General features: G+C 40.9%; 1 protein-coding gene across 6 annotated transcripts in view; it reads left to right on the plus strand.

Annotated features, from left to right (window-relative positions):
* Positions 1-15,874, plus strand: part of LOC107384816 (plasma membrane calcium-transporting ATPase 1) — a 90,124-nt gene that overhangs the window by 24,068 nt on the left and 50,182 nt on the right. The window lies entirely within an intron of this gene.

Below are 15,874 nucleotides of genomic sequence, written 5' to 3' on the forward strand. Positions count from 1 at the left end.
CAATCATTCATCCATTCACACACTGGTGGTGATGCCCTGGGGTACACTGGTCCCTCTGACCACCATCAGCATGCAGGGAGGGTGAAACGTCTTGCCCAACAACAGAAAGGAACTGGGATTGATCCTGTAACCCTCAGATTACTGGACAACCCGCTCTCCTGAACAACTGCTGCCCCGTCTACTGGGTTAAGGATCAGAATCCTGGTGTAGAGTCATCAAAACAAAGACTGACTCCACCATGTCCCGCGGTATGACCTCAGTCATGGCAGCTCAGACAGAAAACACGAGGTTTGGGTCTGAATTCTAGGTCGTCTCTCCGTTTGTTGTACTGCGTCTGGGTTTGTTGGTGACGAAGTTGGCTCCTGAAACTTTGTTTATGTATTTAGCAGACGCTTGTGTCTCCAGCTGCTGTTTTTCTCATGCCCACTGTCATTGTTCATCATGTGAGCTGCACTCGTGTGTCACACACAGCAACAACACCTCATTTGAACAATAACATTACTGTGTTAGTTCATGAAGTCTGTTTGCTTGCTGGTCACTCAATTACTGATCGTTATAAAGTGGATTTACAGCTAGGGCTGGGTACCTTTTAGATTTATTTTAATATCAGCACTTTAACTGGACCCGGTTTTTGGCACCAGTAACTGATAACTTTGTTCAGTACCTATATCTCTAAGTCTAATTTTAAGAGGAAGTAAAAAGTAGTTAAGCATTGTGTTGTGTCTTGTTGCACTGAGCATGTTCATGACAGCATCTTTTATTTTTCCTATTCTTGTTTATTTTTGTGTTTCTTAAGCTAAGCAGAAACGCCAAACTTTTAGTGCAAACTAAACTATGACCGGACAAACATTTTTCTTTTTGGAGCAAAAACAAATTTTTAGTTTGAAGGTTCCAAATCATTGTTATGATTCGAACATTTGGATCCAGGGGTAAAACAAATGGACTTTTGTTTTATCATTTTTGTTGATGCCGATTAGTCCACTTGTGTTATTTAGTCTCGGTTTATGAATTTCCCTTTGTGCAAATACATTTGTTTCCTCCAGGCCCCCTGGACAGCCAGGGAGGTAACAAACTGTTATATGTTATTTTAAACATTTTGAGAGCTAATGTAGGCACAGTATATGACAAAATATTATATTTGGCACTATTGACATGTCATTTCTTAAATATGAGTTGTATTCATCAGCCTGATTTCATAGCCAGAAATGAAACGGTTTCAGTGAAGCTCCACCCACAACCGCTCTGACAAAACACACCTACAACAGCGTCAAAGGCAAGGCTGCTGTTGTATTGGGTGTAGTAGTCCTGCGGTTAGCTGACACCGGTTCTACTCCCAGTAGTGTCTGCAGTAATTTATGTAGCCAGCGGAAGCAGATTTCATTTATTTATATTTTAGTTTTATTGATTATATTCAGCAAAATATTTGGTGTGTCAAAAGATCTTCGAATGTGGTCGTTTCTTCGCAGCATTTTAGTTGATGTACCGTATTTTCTGCACCATAAGGCTCACTTGATTATACACCACACAGCCAATCAGCATCCTAGTAAAAGGTTTGGTCCGCACATGAGGCACACTGGATCAAAACACGCACCCAGCAAAGCAAACGAGCATCCCGGTCGGCACAATTAAGGCAAATTGGGCAATTAGATCAAAGTCAAACGTTACTCCACTCATTATCTATACTAAAAAATAAATTTCTCATTATTAAAGTAACATTTAGTCCCAATTTAATGCACAGGTACTTTTAGCAGCAAGAATGAAGATTTAAATTCTGGTAACGGCATGGCTCACTGAATGCAGCGCTAAGCCCCTCTTACCGCTGCAGAACAGAGGAGCCAAGTCGGCCGGAGATGAAGCATTATGTGCGGCCACTGTGTGGCTGTAATGACCTGGGAGCTGAGCACAGAAGTCTTACTCCAGCTAGTAGTGCGTAATTGGTACAATAAGCCAAACGAAGGAGTTGGATCAAAATCAAACTTTATTCCTCTCTTTCACAATAGGGGGAACCGTGCTGGGCCAGAGTTACCGGTACCTTAATACATGTATAAAAGGTGCATCCGTATTAAAAGGCGCACTGCCGGTTCAGGGGAAGATCAAAGGTTTTTAATAGCGCCTTATGGTGTGGAAAATATGGTATTCTGCTGACCTCACATGTACTCACACTGGCTAATAAACAAACACACATTAGTCATCATATTTTAACAGTTAAAGCGATGACACAAGTGGACACAAAAGAACCATGTCTCGTCTTGGCGATTAAAGGGGAACTAGGCAGGTTTGGCTTGCTTTTAGCAGCCCCTAGTGTCCATTTGTAGAATCAAAAGCAAAACCTATCTTCTCGATGTGCGTTTGCCATTTTAACACCTTAATCTAAAAGCTGAAATACCTCCCCAGCCGTCCTAAGTGTCTACAGGGGTGATTCATCACTAAATTACTCAAATCAGCTGTGTTCATGATCTTAAACATGCAGGAAGCAGACTGCAGCGCCAGGTATGTCACCTCAACTTTTTTCTAAAACCTGATTTATACTTCTCTGTCAGCATCGGTGTAGAGACGTGCAGCGCCATTATGCGTCAGCGCAAGGGCTGACGCATAATGGCGAAGAATCGTCGACGAATTTTTAGAATCGAGCCGTCGACGTCATCGAGGCTTCACTGCAGCCCTACTATACTGAAGACCAGTTTAAACATAATGTAACTATAAAAGGTAAACTGTTATACATTTCAATTGTAGAAGTCTAAATTCAAATTTTGTGAAGATTGTGCAATGTTTGAAGCAATCAAAACATCAATTTACTGTAATAGCAATCTCTGAGACATGGCTCCAGGAAGGGATGATATCTGTTTCAAATTGAAGGATATAATGTTTTCCACAAGTTAGGGCTGTCGCGGTAACCGCAAAAATGAAATATCGCAATATGAAGAAGCCCACCGCGCTGCATCATGGGCCACCGCGATTACTGAACTTGGTTCAACTCAATGATGCATGTTGAGAAGGATGGCTGCACTGGTATCAAAACGAAACGTTACTTCGCTCCTTTGGGAGCACTTTGGTTTTCAGTACGTCAGCTGCTGCGCAGCCAGAGTCCTTGGCCGAGACAGAGCTGCCACCAGCGGCAAAAAGAAAAAAAAAAAAAACGCTCGGAGACCTGCTGAAGTCCCGGACAAGCACTGCTTCTGCAACCGTCCCGAAGAGAGTTTGAGCCGAGCTGGAGCTCACTCGCTACCTGCAGGAGGAATGCATCCACCCTAAAGAAACCCCCCTGACATGGTGGAGCAACAACCGGGAGAGATTCCCTTTGCTTGCCAGAGTCGCACGCAAGTATGTGTGCGTTAGTGCAACGAGCGCACCATCCGAGAGGGTTTTCAGTGTTGCTGGAAATGTTGCCACCCCTCTCAGATCCTCTCTCAAACCGTATATGGTTAACATGCTGGTTTTCCTTGTAGGTAACAAGGACGTGACCGAGCTATAAATCACCGTCATTCGTGTGTGTGAAAGTGAAATGATAGTGCCCCCCCCCCCCCCCCCCCGGCGCGCGCGCGCCCGGTACATGTAATTTTTTATGCTTGATTTTAAACAACTAAACAAAATGGGGACTTGTTTCTTATTTGTTAGATGCTGCAGCCAAATTTGCATTTATAAGTTTAACCTTCTCCTGAATTTTGTTGTTTTTAAGTTCAGTCGGATTCCGACTGTCGGAGAAACAAACGTTACTGCGATCTGTGTTGTTACTGCCCTTTGATCTGCATTCAGTAAAGTGTTATAAAAGAAGGCACGGTAATTTTTAACCTTTTTTAAATGTGTAAGCATTATGTTTAGATAGTACTGCAATAAAAAAAGGGCTGCAATAATATCGCACACCGCAATATTAAGCCACCCTGAATCACCGCAGGGGGAATTCCTCAACCGCGACAGCCCTACCACAAGTAGAGATTGCCAAAAAGTTGGGGGTGTGGCTTTGCATATTGATAAAAACTTTAAAATGTAGATTGGTGGGAGATATGACATTAGTTATGGATAACATTATGGAGAGTGTATCTGTGGAAATACAAATGGAAAAGTCTAAGAATGTGTTAGTCAGTTGCATGTATAGGAAACCAGGTTCTTGTATTGAAATTTTTATAGAAAACATGGTTGATATGTATGATGATATAATCAACAAAAAAGTGTTTTGTCTGTGGGGATTTTAACATTGACTTGTTGAATCCTCAAATGCAAAATGCAAATACAGAGTTTATTAATTCTATGTTTAGCCTGGGACTGTATCCACTAATAACTCGGCCAACTGGAATTATAAGAAATAGTGTGACACTGATGGACAATATTTTTACAAATATTCTTGAAAATGGTGTGATAAGTGGTCTTATAATGCTGATATATCAGATAATTTACCTTTTTTTTTTTAGTCGTGCAAAGGACAACTGTAACCACTAAAAGTCAATCTGTTGTTACAAGGCTAAAAAGTCAAGAGGCAGTAAATTCATTTAAAACTGGCTTAATGGAACAAACTTGGGATGAGGTTTATGTGGAAGATGTAAATATGGCTTATGGAAATTTTCTAAATATTGTTACTACTACTAATGAAAAAAAAATGCTGAAAAGCTGTGGATAACTAAGGGGATTCAGAAGGCTTGCAGGAAAAAATAGCTTTAAAAAGACTATTTAAAGAAAATAACGGAGGAAGAAGAACAGAAATATAAGATATATAAGAATAAATTAATACGTATTATGAGATCTAGTAAAAGAAATTATAGTAAATTATTGGAAGGAAATAAATCTAATATTAAAAACACGTGGTGTCATTGAATGATATAATAAAAAAAGGGTAGTGGCACTAATAACTTTCCAAATATTTTTCTAACAAAAGATAATCAAAAAATGTATCAGTCACCCCAGAGGCAAATGAATTCAATAAGTATTTTACTGAAATTGGGCCAAATTTGGCAAAGGATATAGCAAATACTAATTTAGATGCTGATGCTTTAAGTAAAATAACAAATGTAGATAAAACCATTTTTTTTCAAGGCACAAATGAAAATGAAGTTATAACATTTGTTAGAAATTAAAAATAAAAAGTCAGCAGATTTGCATGGATTTGATATGTCTGTTGTAAAAATCACTGAGACTATAGCCAAATCACTTGCACATATTTGTAATCAGTCTCCAATCAGGAAGATGTCCTGAAAGGATGAAGGTTTCAATCAGGAAGATGTCCTGAAAGGATGAAGGTTTCAAAGGTCATTCCTGTCTATAAGGCTGGAGACAAACATGAATGTTCTAATTACAGACAGATTTTTATTTTATCTGAATTCTCCAAAATACTAGAAACAATATTTCATAAAAGATTGTATGACTTTACTGTGCATCATGATATTCTATATGAACAGCAATATGGTTTTTTGATGTGATCGGACAACTTCTCTGGCAGTTGTTCATCTAGTGGAGAAAATATCTGATGCAATTGACAAAAAACAATATGCCGTAGGGGTGTTCTTAGACCTGACCAAAGCCTTTTATACTGTCAATCATGACTTATTACTCAAAAAATTGTGTAGTTATGGCATCAGGGGTGTGGCCTTTTACTGGATTAAGAATTATTTAGAGAACAGACTCCAATACGTCCACATTAACAACACTGATTCACAGCTAATGACTGTGACCACCGGTATCCCACAGGGGTCAGTGTTGGGTCCTTTGTTATTTATTCTTTATATTAATGACATATGTTTAGTTTCAAAAACAATACATTTCATATTATTTGCAGATGATATGAATGTTCTAAGTTTTCGAAAAGATTTAAAAACATTAATGGATGAGGATGAGAAAGAATTAAATGCATTAAAGTGTTTGTTTGATTTAAATAAATTAACTTTAAATTTAAATAAAACTAAATTTATCATATTTACTAATAGACCAATTACAGTGGATACACATCTTAAAATAAATAACACGGAAATATAAAGAGTGAGTGAAATAAAATTTCTTGGCATAACCATAGAAAAGTTAAGTTGGAAACCACATATTGACTCAAAGCAAAGTTATATAAATCATTAGCAGTTCTCTATAAAGTTAAAGAATTTTTAAATGAAAAAGCTTTATATCTTTTGTATTATTCTGCCTTATTTCATGTACTGTGTTAAAGTGTGAGGAAACACCTATGAAACCCTCTTAAAGCCTTTGTTTATAATTCAAAAGAAACCAATTCGACTCGTAAATAAAGCAGCTTGTAGAGAGCATACACATTTACTTTTTATTCGTTTAAAAGTATTAAAGTTAATAGAATTAGTTACCATACCATATACCACCTTTATTTATATAGCACTTTAAAACACAGCCATACGGCTGACCAAAGTGCTGAACAGTCGCAAAATAATAGATAAAAAACATAAAACAGTACTATAAAATACAGCCAACAATAAAAAAAGACAAGCCGATAAAAAAAGTACCAATAAAACCTTACAATGGATGATGAAATAAGAGTAGTAAAAGCCAAACTAACAGCTAACTGTTAAAAGCAAGGGTAAAATAGTGTGTGTTTAGTCTAGACTTAAAATCTGCCAGGGTGGATGCCGGTCGAACTGTGACTGGAAGTTCGTTCCACAGTTTAGGCCCGGCAACAGAGAAAGCTCTTTGTCCACATGATTTGTAATACACTTTCGGGGCCTCGAGGAGCAACAGGCTGGAGGACCCAAGTGTGCGACCGGGAGTATAAATTGAAAGAAGGTCAGATAAGTACATGGGGGCAAGACCATGGAGGGATTTGAAAACAAAAAGTAGCATTTTATGTTGGACCCTGAAAGTGATGGGCAACCAATGAAGGGATGTGAGAACTGGTGTTATATGCTGGCACCTGTCAGTACGTGTTAGGAATCTCGCAGCTGCGTTTTGAACGAGTTGAAGTTGGGCAAGGGTTGACTTATTGACACCCAGCAAAACTGCATTTGAGTAGTTGAGCCTAGATGTGATGAAGGCATGAACAACTGATTCCAAATTAGGGCTGCACAATATATTGAAAAATTATCGTCATCGCGATAACAGGACGTGCGATAGGCCAATCGCAAAACACGGCAAAAACAGCGATAAATGTTTGGTTCAAACATTTCCATCCGTGTCATACATCAGCTTTTTGTAAACCAGCTCTGTTTTTTACGCGGAAGTATTATTTGACCAATCAAATGTAGTCCTTCTGATATGCGGCCAATCAGATGGTTCCATTCACGTAATACTCCCGCCCCCTACATAGACCCTTTTGGAAAGCAGCACCCGAACTGAGTTAGCGGCGCAGTTCCCTTGTTCGTCATGCTGGCTCAGAGCAACGAACGCATTTTGTGCTGATGTTTCTGGATTCAGCGCTGCTTTCAAACGTGAACGTGAGTCCGCTCGGTGTCGTTAATCATTTTTACCGGGCTGACTCCGACATGTGCCGGTGAACCAACCCACCTTCATGTCGCTAGTGTTAGCCCCAGGCTCCGGTTAGCTTCCAGCTAAAAGGCTACAGCTCTCTCCTCCCAGTCCCACCCTGCTAAAGAGGGCCTGGAAAAGTTCCCCCACACATCAAAGTGATTTTTCCTTTATGAGCTTTTATAACCTTGTTAATCAGGATAGTTGATTTGCTGCTGCACATAAACGGTCAGTCAGAAGCTCTGCTAGCCGGTTATCTTAGTTCAATTTGTTAGCTTGTTATCAGAATCATAGTTGCAGTTTCATCATCTGAGCTGCTTTTTAAGATCCAGGTAAACTTGTTAAATTTGGGGTTAAAAACAAACGTTTTCACATATTTTCCATGTAGTTTTTTTTTTGCCAGTTCCTTTTCTGAAAGGTAGACAATTGTTTTTCTCTTTCCCTCAGAAAATCTTAATTTTCTCCTAGTTTGGCCCAGCACAGTTCACTTCCCAATTGCAGCAACAGCCTTATATCATAACTACATAAGTGGAGAAAATGTTCAGTAGCAATGAAAGAATTTGCTGTTGCATTTAAGTGATGTTAACTATTATTTAACATTCAAAGTAATTTTCTGAATTTTTTATTTATTCAAAAACCCTGGTAAGGGATGTTTTTCTGTATTTGGAGCATCAGAAAAAGTTTTATGGTGGAGGTTAGGGTTGTCACGGTATGAAAATTTAACCTCACGGTTATTGTGACCAAAATTATCACGGTTTTCGGTATTATCGCGGTATTTTTTAAACGGTGTTGCATATGTTCAGAAAGCATTGATAGTCCTGTTCTACACAAACTGAAATAGTTCTGAAAAGGTTTAACAGTGTTTATTAAACCTAAAATAACACAAAGCCTTAGCAAAAGTGCAACTTTTCACAAGTAAAGGAACAAATAGCTTATTTTTCTGGAACATGTTACAGTAGTCAGTGCAGGTTTAAATTATACAAATCCAAACATTCAAAACATAAACAATATGTAAACAAATCAAAGAAACACCACTTGTTTTCTTCATTATCAAAATGAAAATCTAAAACTCCAGTCCACACTTGACTTGAGCACTGTACAAGTCAACCTTAAAAAATATGTATTTAAAATAAATAGCCACTTTAAACAAATTACTAAAATAACTACTACACTGTGTAATCAAATCCAAATGTTCAAGTATAAATGGCATTGAATAAGTAAACAAATCAATGACAAGGAACTAATTGTATATTTCTCTTCATCATAAACAAATAAGATGCTTCATCCAGCAACAGGGTGTCCGTGACACGGTTTAAATGCTGGCAGAGGACGCTGCGGCTGCAGTCTATAGTGACTCGTTGCATTCTCCCTCAACCAAAAGTCCTCACGTCATGCATTTCAGCTAAAATGCTAATGCTAACTTACCTTGCACTGGCTGTAGAGACGTGGGTGATGGTCACGCAGATGTGCCATTAGATTCGAAGTGTTGCTGCCTTTTGCAGACACTTGTTTCCTGCACGTTCTGCAAACGGGATAGCCGTCTTCTATTAACTGTCCCTCAGCGTTTTTCAGAAATCCAAAATATGCCCATACTTCCGATTTAGTCTTCTTTGAGGGCTGATGGATGTCCTGGGCGCTGTCGTCGCCTCCTTCGGCCATTATTTCAGCTTCAAAGTTTTGGTGCCGTTGCAAACTAAAAAGTGCGTGCGCGCGCGCCGCGGGAACTTCAGCTGAAGCGACGGTGGCTGGTAAGGGTCACCGCGCCGAAACCGCGGCCACGGTAAACCCACCGAGATAATATAGTTTTTTAAAAACTGGACGGTTATTTTTATTGTCAACTTTTTTACCGGGGTTTACCGCTATACCGGTTACCGTGACAACCCTAGTGGAGGTGATGTTTTAAAGTCACTGAGAAACTGCATGCATGCAGTTTGTTTTGCTGCTAATACAGTAGCAGGTGCAGCTGCATATTTTTGCAATAAAAATGTTATGCTGTAATGGAATTCATGCATTAGGTTTTGTTTGCTTGGATCCAGAGCAGCCATCACATGCCAGACGACATCAACACTGCATACTTTAGTATTTGTTCATTTATCGTGAGTAATATCAATATCGCAATATTAAGCACTGTTATCGAATATCGCAGGTTTTCCTAATATCGTGCAGCCCTATTCCAAATTGTTTCTAGATAAAACAGCTCTTTATTTGGACAGATGGCGGAGTTGGAAAAAACAAGATTTTACAGTGGCATTGACCTGGGCGTCCATCCTTAGAGATGAATCTGTCTTCACACCCAGGTTTGTCACAACTGTTTTTAGATTTTGAGAAATAGATGAAAGATCTGGGGTTTGGAATGAGCTAGATCTGACCGGATTAAACAGGATCAGTTCAGTCTTGGAATCATTGAGATGCAGAAAATTTGTGGCCAGCCAACATTTCACATCGCGTAGGCAGTCTAGAAGAGGCTGAATGGATTGCTGCGGTTTCACCGACATGTAAATCTGACAGTCGTCAGCATATAAGTGATATTGAACAGTGTTTTTTTTAGGATTAAGCTGAGGGGAAGGAGGTAAAGACAAAACAACAAAGGCCCCAGAATAGATCCCTGCGGGACCCCACACGAGAGAGAAGCAGAGCGAGATGAGATGTTGTTCAACACCACCCGTTGGGACCTGTTAGACAAATGAGACCTAAACCAAGTTAGGGCTGGACCACGTATTGCAGCAACCTCCTCTAAGCATAGCAAAAGGATGTCGTGGTCGACTGTGTCATAGGCGGCAGACAGATCGAGAAGTAATAACACAGCATAGAAGCCAGAATCAGTAGCCATAAAAATGTCGTTGAAGACACGGAGGAGAGAGGACTCGGTGCTGTGCAGGGGTCGAAAACCTGACTGAAAGACATCCATTATGTTATGATCGGCTAGATGAGTTGATGGCTGGTCATAGACCACCTTCTCCAGAATTTTTTCCAGAAATGGAAGCTTGGAAATAGGGCGATAATTAGAAAGAACCAAGGTGTCAAGGCCTGGTTTTTTTAGAAGCAGCTGATCCACAGCATGTTTGAAGACTGGGGGGTACAACACTGGAGATAAGACTGGTATTGATAAAGTGTAGGATATAATGACCTATAGCTGGGAACACCTCTTTCAGGAGGCACGGAGGAAGGATGTTGTCTTGGGAACCAGATGGTTTCATTGACAGAAGCAAAGATTGCAGGCATGGAAGGGAGCACTGAAGAAACCTGAACAACAGTGAAGCAAGCACAGAGAGATCTGTTACTGTCTGTGTGTGTGTGTGCGTGGATGCATGGGCCAGACTGAGCTCCTGGCTGCAGAGTTTTGTGTATAGGGAGGGGCGGGCACTCTATGTGACTGGCCAATCACAGAGCGTGAAGACAGTCAGTTACCCAATGAGGATTTTCCTTCAGCACGATTACAGATGTTTGAGTTTTACTCGTTTCATGCTCATATTGGTCAAAAACGCTTTATCCGTACGGCTCATCCCTATCTGTTTTCACCCTGCCCTGCCTCCTCCTCCTTGCTGCCTGCCGGCTGTGATCACAAGCAACAACAGAGTAGTTCCTGCTGCTTCTTCAGGAAACAGCTCAAAGAAAAAAAAAATCAATAAAACTTGGGATCTTGTAGGCTGGGATTTCAACTGGCGGGCCGCCACGGCTACGCCCATGTAAGGGAAACACTGAGATACAGTCAAGGGGCAGTTTGTTGGATCAGGATCTAATCATTTAGATGTGATGGTCATACTGATTGGATGAGGTTTATCCAGGATTGTACATTTCAGAGATGATTAAAAGTATTAGTTGTTTTGACAACGCATTAAATTCATTGATTACTATCTGTATGTGAGAAGCATCCCAGACAATGTGGCGAATAATGATCCAGAAACATTTCAGGCGCCACTATTATGCCTAACCAAAAGTAACTAAAAAACATGTCTCCTATAGGTTGGTGGAAACTTTCAGTAATTACTTATCAGTGCACACAGATCAACTGTGTGTGTGTGTGTGTGTTGCCAACAGTCCATCCCAGGATTGAAATTAGTTCCAGCCCGTTTCCCTAATGGCTTCATAGATCATTGCTGTGTTCTATTTTGTAATCAAAGTACATTTGTAGTTGTGTCCTCTACGTAAGAAATTACTCACTTTAATGAAAGACGTATAATTATATTTTCACTGCAGATGGAGGTAGAAGCAGAAAAATGGGTGGGGATCTGAGATCAAGGACAGACCCACACAAAATGATGCTATAAGCTGATTTTGAGTCACGATGATTTTAGTCCACCTGTATTTGGACCTCTGACAATGTCATCGTTCTCTCAGTGTAGGAGCCAATCATGTATTTATTGTTTCTTTGTTTAGGTGTAGTTTTATTTATGCACAAGGGTAACAAGATGGTGCCTGTGCTTGGTTTAGCCGCTGTCACCGGCCACTTTTTCAAACTTTTCTGTACAAACCTCCTCCTTTCCACCTTGCTTCAATCAGTGATCCTCTTCGGTAGTGTCCCAGCTACAATCACCTATAATCGCCAGACTCAGTTGTTCTACCGTTGATCCACGATTGCCCAAGATGCAACGAGGTTACGAGGATTTACCTTCCTATCTGTTAACATGAGCAGTGCGCTGGCCTGGAGCCAAACGCTGATTCCTACCCAAATGCCTCCAGTGATGTTTATCCGATCCTGGGAAAACGTCGGAGGAAAGGGGGGTAAATGAGCAGGACTCAAGGTGAGAATAAGACTTCTCTTAAAGCGTGGTTTATCTAGTAAACATTGTTGTGATCTAAGATTGGGCGATGGGACGAATGAATCGACCATCAGCGATGGGCTGAGCCGTTACGGTTGTTTTTTACAGGAGGCGATTTGTTTGTTCATTCATTTGTTATTGATGAATATTTTACACAATACCCACAGAGAACTTTGCGGAGGTAACAATCAAGGGAAGATCTCCATCAGCGCTTCTAAGCCTATATTCACCTCCGCGAGAGCGTCTGTGACGCACTCAACATCGTGCGCTACAGCACGGCGTTGAGTGGAAAGTGGAAACCCTTTTATCTTTCAGAGTCTGGAAGACTTCTGGTTATTTCATTTGGAGAAATGTTTCCTAATTTAAAACTTTGGCTGAAGTAGCGCTCGTCGTTATTCAGCACCTGCTTCGAGTGTGTCAGCAGAGCACGGATCCATCCAGAACATTCTTTAAACAGCCATGAGTCTGTCTGAGGCAAAAGTCTAGAAGCTCACCTCTTCAGCAAGCTCCCTAGAGACATCTGATTACACACAAGCTGCAGGTGGCCAGTTCGGGTTTACACGGCACAGGTGGAATGTGCGTTCGAGCCGCAGCAGGTGAAATGTTCCTAATGTAAGCGAAATTGTTTAATTGCATTGTTCATGTTACTGGGGCATTCTGATCAGCTTGGTTGGACTAAATAATAATTAAAATGAATGGAAATGTAATGAATGATTATTCATAATTAAAAAAATGAAAGTGACGGGGATAAATGGATCATGTGACCTCTAGCTGCGAGCTGCCTCCTCAGAGTGCATCCAAACGCAGCAGCGATTCATTCCATCCCCTACTTATAAAATAAACAACCCCAGAAGTTTTTGTTCAGAAAGAAACATTTTGCTTAAATAAAGTACCACAACAGTGGGCACCACAGGGAAATGAGGCTTAACATTTTAACCGTGTTTAATACGGGCCGTTTGTGCGCCACTCTACCAAACTACAAATACAAAATAAACAAAAAGAAAAATATAAAATTCTCTTCCAGCAAACGTATGTGCTGTGTTTGTATAAAAAAAATCTATGTTTTGGGCTTCTGTGTTTGCAAATCGGTCCGTGCGTCATGATGACACATGCACAAATAAATCGTCCATCGTCTTTTTTTGGACTGACGATTGGCGGTGGGAAAAATTATACATATCGCCCGACCCTAGTGTGATCTTTTAGCTTCTTGTCCTTTGTTTGGCGACCAGAGTGCCTCTTCCGCATTCCCGCCAGGTCACGATGCGTTGCCGTTTCTCCCACCAAGTTTTCTAAGGCCTGTTTATCCTCATTCTTGAGTTGTTTCTCCTCATGTTCCCTCCATGAGTGGTTTTTATAAACACTGTGTAACTAATCCTGCTAATCCATGTCCACTAACTCCAGTTGTTTCTGTAGTTTCTGATTCCTCCACCTCACTCAGCGTAGCTATATTAAATTTCTGCTCTGTTAAAAATAAGTCATTCCTGCTTAATGATCTAATTCTCTCTAAAAACCTGGACTTTCTGTTTCTGACTGAAGTTTGGCAGCAAACATCTGATTTTTCTGGTCTGATTGAATTCTGCCTGAGTGGTTATTCATTCTTTAGCCAGCCCCGAGGTTCTGGTCGTGATGATCCAGCTTGTTCTTCTGATGATGACTCAAATTCCTTCTCAGTTTATCGAGCACTGCCTCTCCATTCTGGACAATATCTGTCCTGTCAGAACCAGATCAGTTCCTGCAGTGAATCTTACTCCCTGGATTTAACAACAGCATTTGCAGCCTGAAGCACCAATGCAGAAGAGTGGAGCGCTTGTGGAAGAAAACCCGTCCCCACGTCCATCTGCTGCATCTAAAGGATCTTCTGACATCCTTTAACTCTGCTGTCAGAGACGTTAGGGTTTCCTATTTCTCCAACCTGGTGTCCCAGAGCAAAGGGACCCCCAAGGTGCTGTTTACCACCATCAGCATTATCGTCTCTCCTGCCTCTCCTACAGCCTCCATCCACTCTGTTACAGACTGTGAAAACTTTGTCTTTCTTTGTGGACAAAGTCAATAAGGTTAGATCTAGCATCTCTCCCTCAGCTTTATTTCTGCCTCTCCCGACTTCAACCCGACCCGTCATCCTAGATAGCTTTACTCCTGTTTCTTTGCCTGAGTTAACCAAACTATTTAACTCTATGAAAACCTCTGCATGCCCCCTCGACATCTTACCCTCATCTTTGTTTAAAAGTGCTTTTCAGTCCATCGGTCCCAGCATGCTCTCTATAATTAATGCTTCTCTGGTTTCTGGTCAGACCCCTGCTTACTTTAAGAACGCTGTAATTCACCTGCTTCTTAAAAACCAAGTCTTGACCCCTCTCTCCATAGCAGCTTCAGACCCATCTCTAAACTTCTCTAAACTTGGAAAAGGTTGTAGCTAAACAGCTCACAGCTGCTCTTGATGAACATAACATCTATGATAGCTTCCAGTCAGGTTTTTGTAGAGCTAAATCTACAACAGCTCTTCTTAGGGTCTCTAATGACCTTCTGACTCACAGTGATGCAGGGGACTTCTGTTCTGGTTAGGGCTGTAGCGAAGCCTCGACAACGTCGACGGCTCGATTCTAAAAATTTGTCGACGTCAGATCCGGAAGTCGACGCACCGCGCCCACTTGTTGCATCCCCAGGAGTTTGTAAATAGAAAAGGAATCTGCATGTTTTTCCTCTAGTTCGCCCTCTTCTCCGCCTTCACTAACATCTCCGCCAAATACCGAAGACCCGGAACAACGTCCGTCCACTACTAGATTATTTTCCTGTTTTGCCCCTTCGTCTCCCGGCAACGGACAACAACTTCCGGGGTCAGATGTGCTGCTTCGTCTCTACCGCAGATGTAGAACATCACCGGGAGCATTTCTCCCTTCATAAAGGAGCTTCTTTCAGACATTAGGAGAGCTGATTTAGTGGTAGCAGTCTCTCCTCCGTGCTGGTCTGTTTGCTGCTGGGTGTTTTTGGTTTATTTAAACTTGGTAACTTGAACTTAACGTTGGTAAAGCTACTGTTAGCATCTTCGCTAACAGCTTCTTGCGCTGGGATAAGCTGTTACGTTTTGGTTTAGAGTTCATCTTTTTTGTGGTGTAGATCTCCCTTTTATTACATTTAGAGTGTTGTGGGTTTTCGGTTTAGTGTATAATATCACCTTGAGTTTGGTTTAACCCGTAACACCACTCGCCTCACGCACATAAGTGACCAAAACAAAGCAGCATGGAGACACTCCGACTTCTACCACCTCTCAGGCAGCAGCCTGCACTCCCAAGATCTACACGTCACCAGAACATAACCAACCGCAACACAATAAAAGCAGTGTTATACAAAATGGAAGGCCTGTGGTGTTTATTCTCTTACAGTAAGAATTTATCAATTTTTTTGAGGAATTTATTTGAGATTTTCTGGTTTTTGTTAATTGTGCAATAGAAAAATAATCATTAGATTAATTTTCTAAACAGTCAGTAGAATAGTCGACTATTCGATAAAATAATCGTCAGAATAATCGTTTTAAAAATAATCGTTTACCCCAGCCCTAGTTCTGGTCCTGCTGGACCTGACTGCAGCCTTTGACACTGTTGACCATCACCTGCTACTGGAGAGGCTGAGAGACTGGGTAGGCCTATCAGGATCTGCTCTGGAGAGTTTCTCCTCTTATCTTTCTGAGCGCTCCTTTTCTGTGGCCGTCTCCAAGT

Source organism: Nothobranchius furzeri, chromosome 3 (assembly GCF_043380555.1).
Source record: "Nothobranchius furzeri strain GRZ-AD chromosome 3, NfurGRZ-RIMD1, whole genome shotgun sequence".
NCBI classification, from domain to species: domain Eukaryota; kingdom Metazoa; phylum Chordata; class Actinopteri; order Cyprinodontiformes; family Nothobranchiidae; genus Nothobranchius; species Nothobranchius furzeri.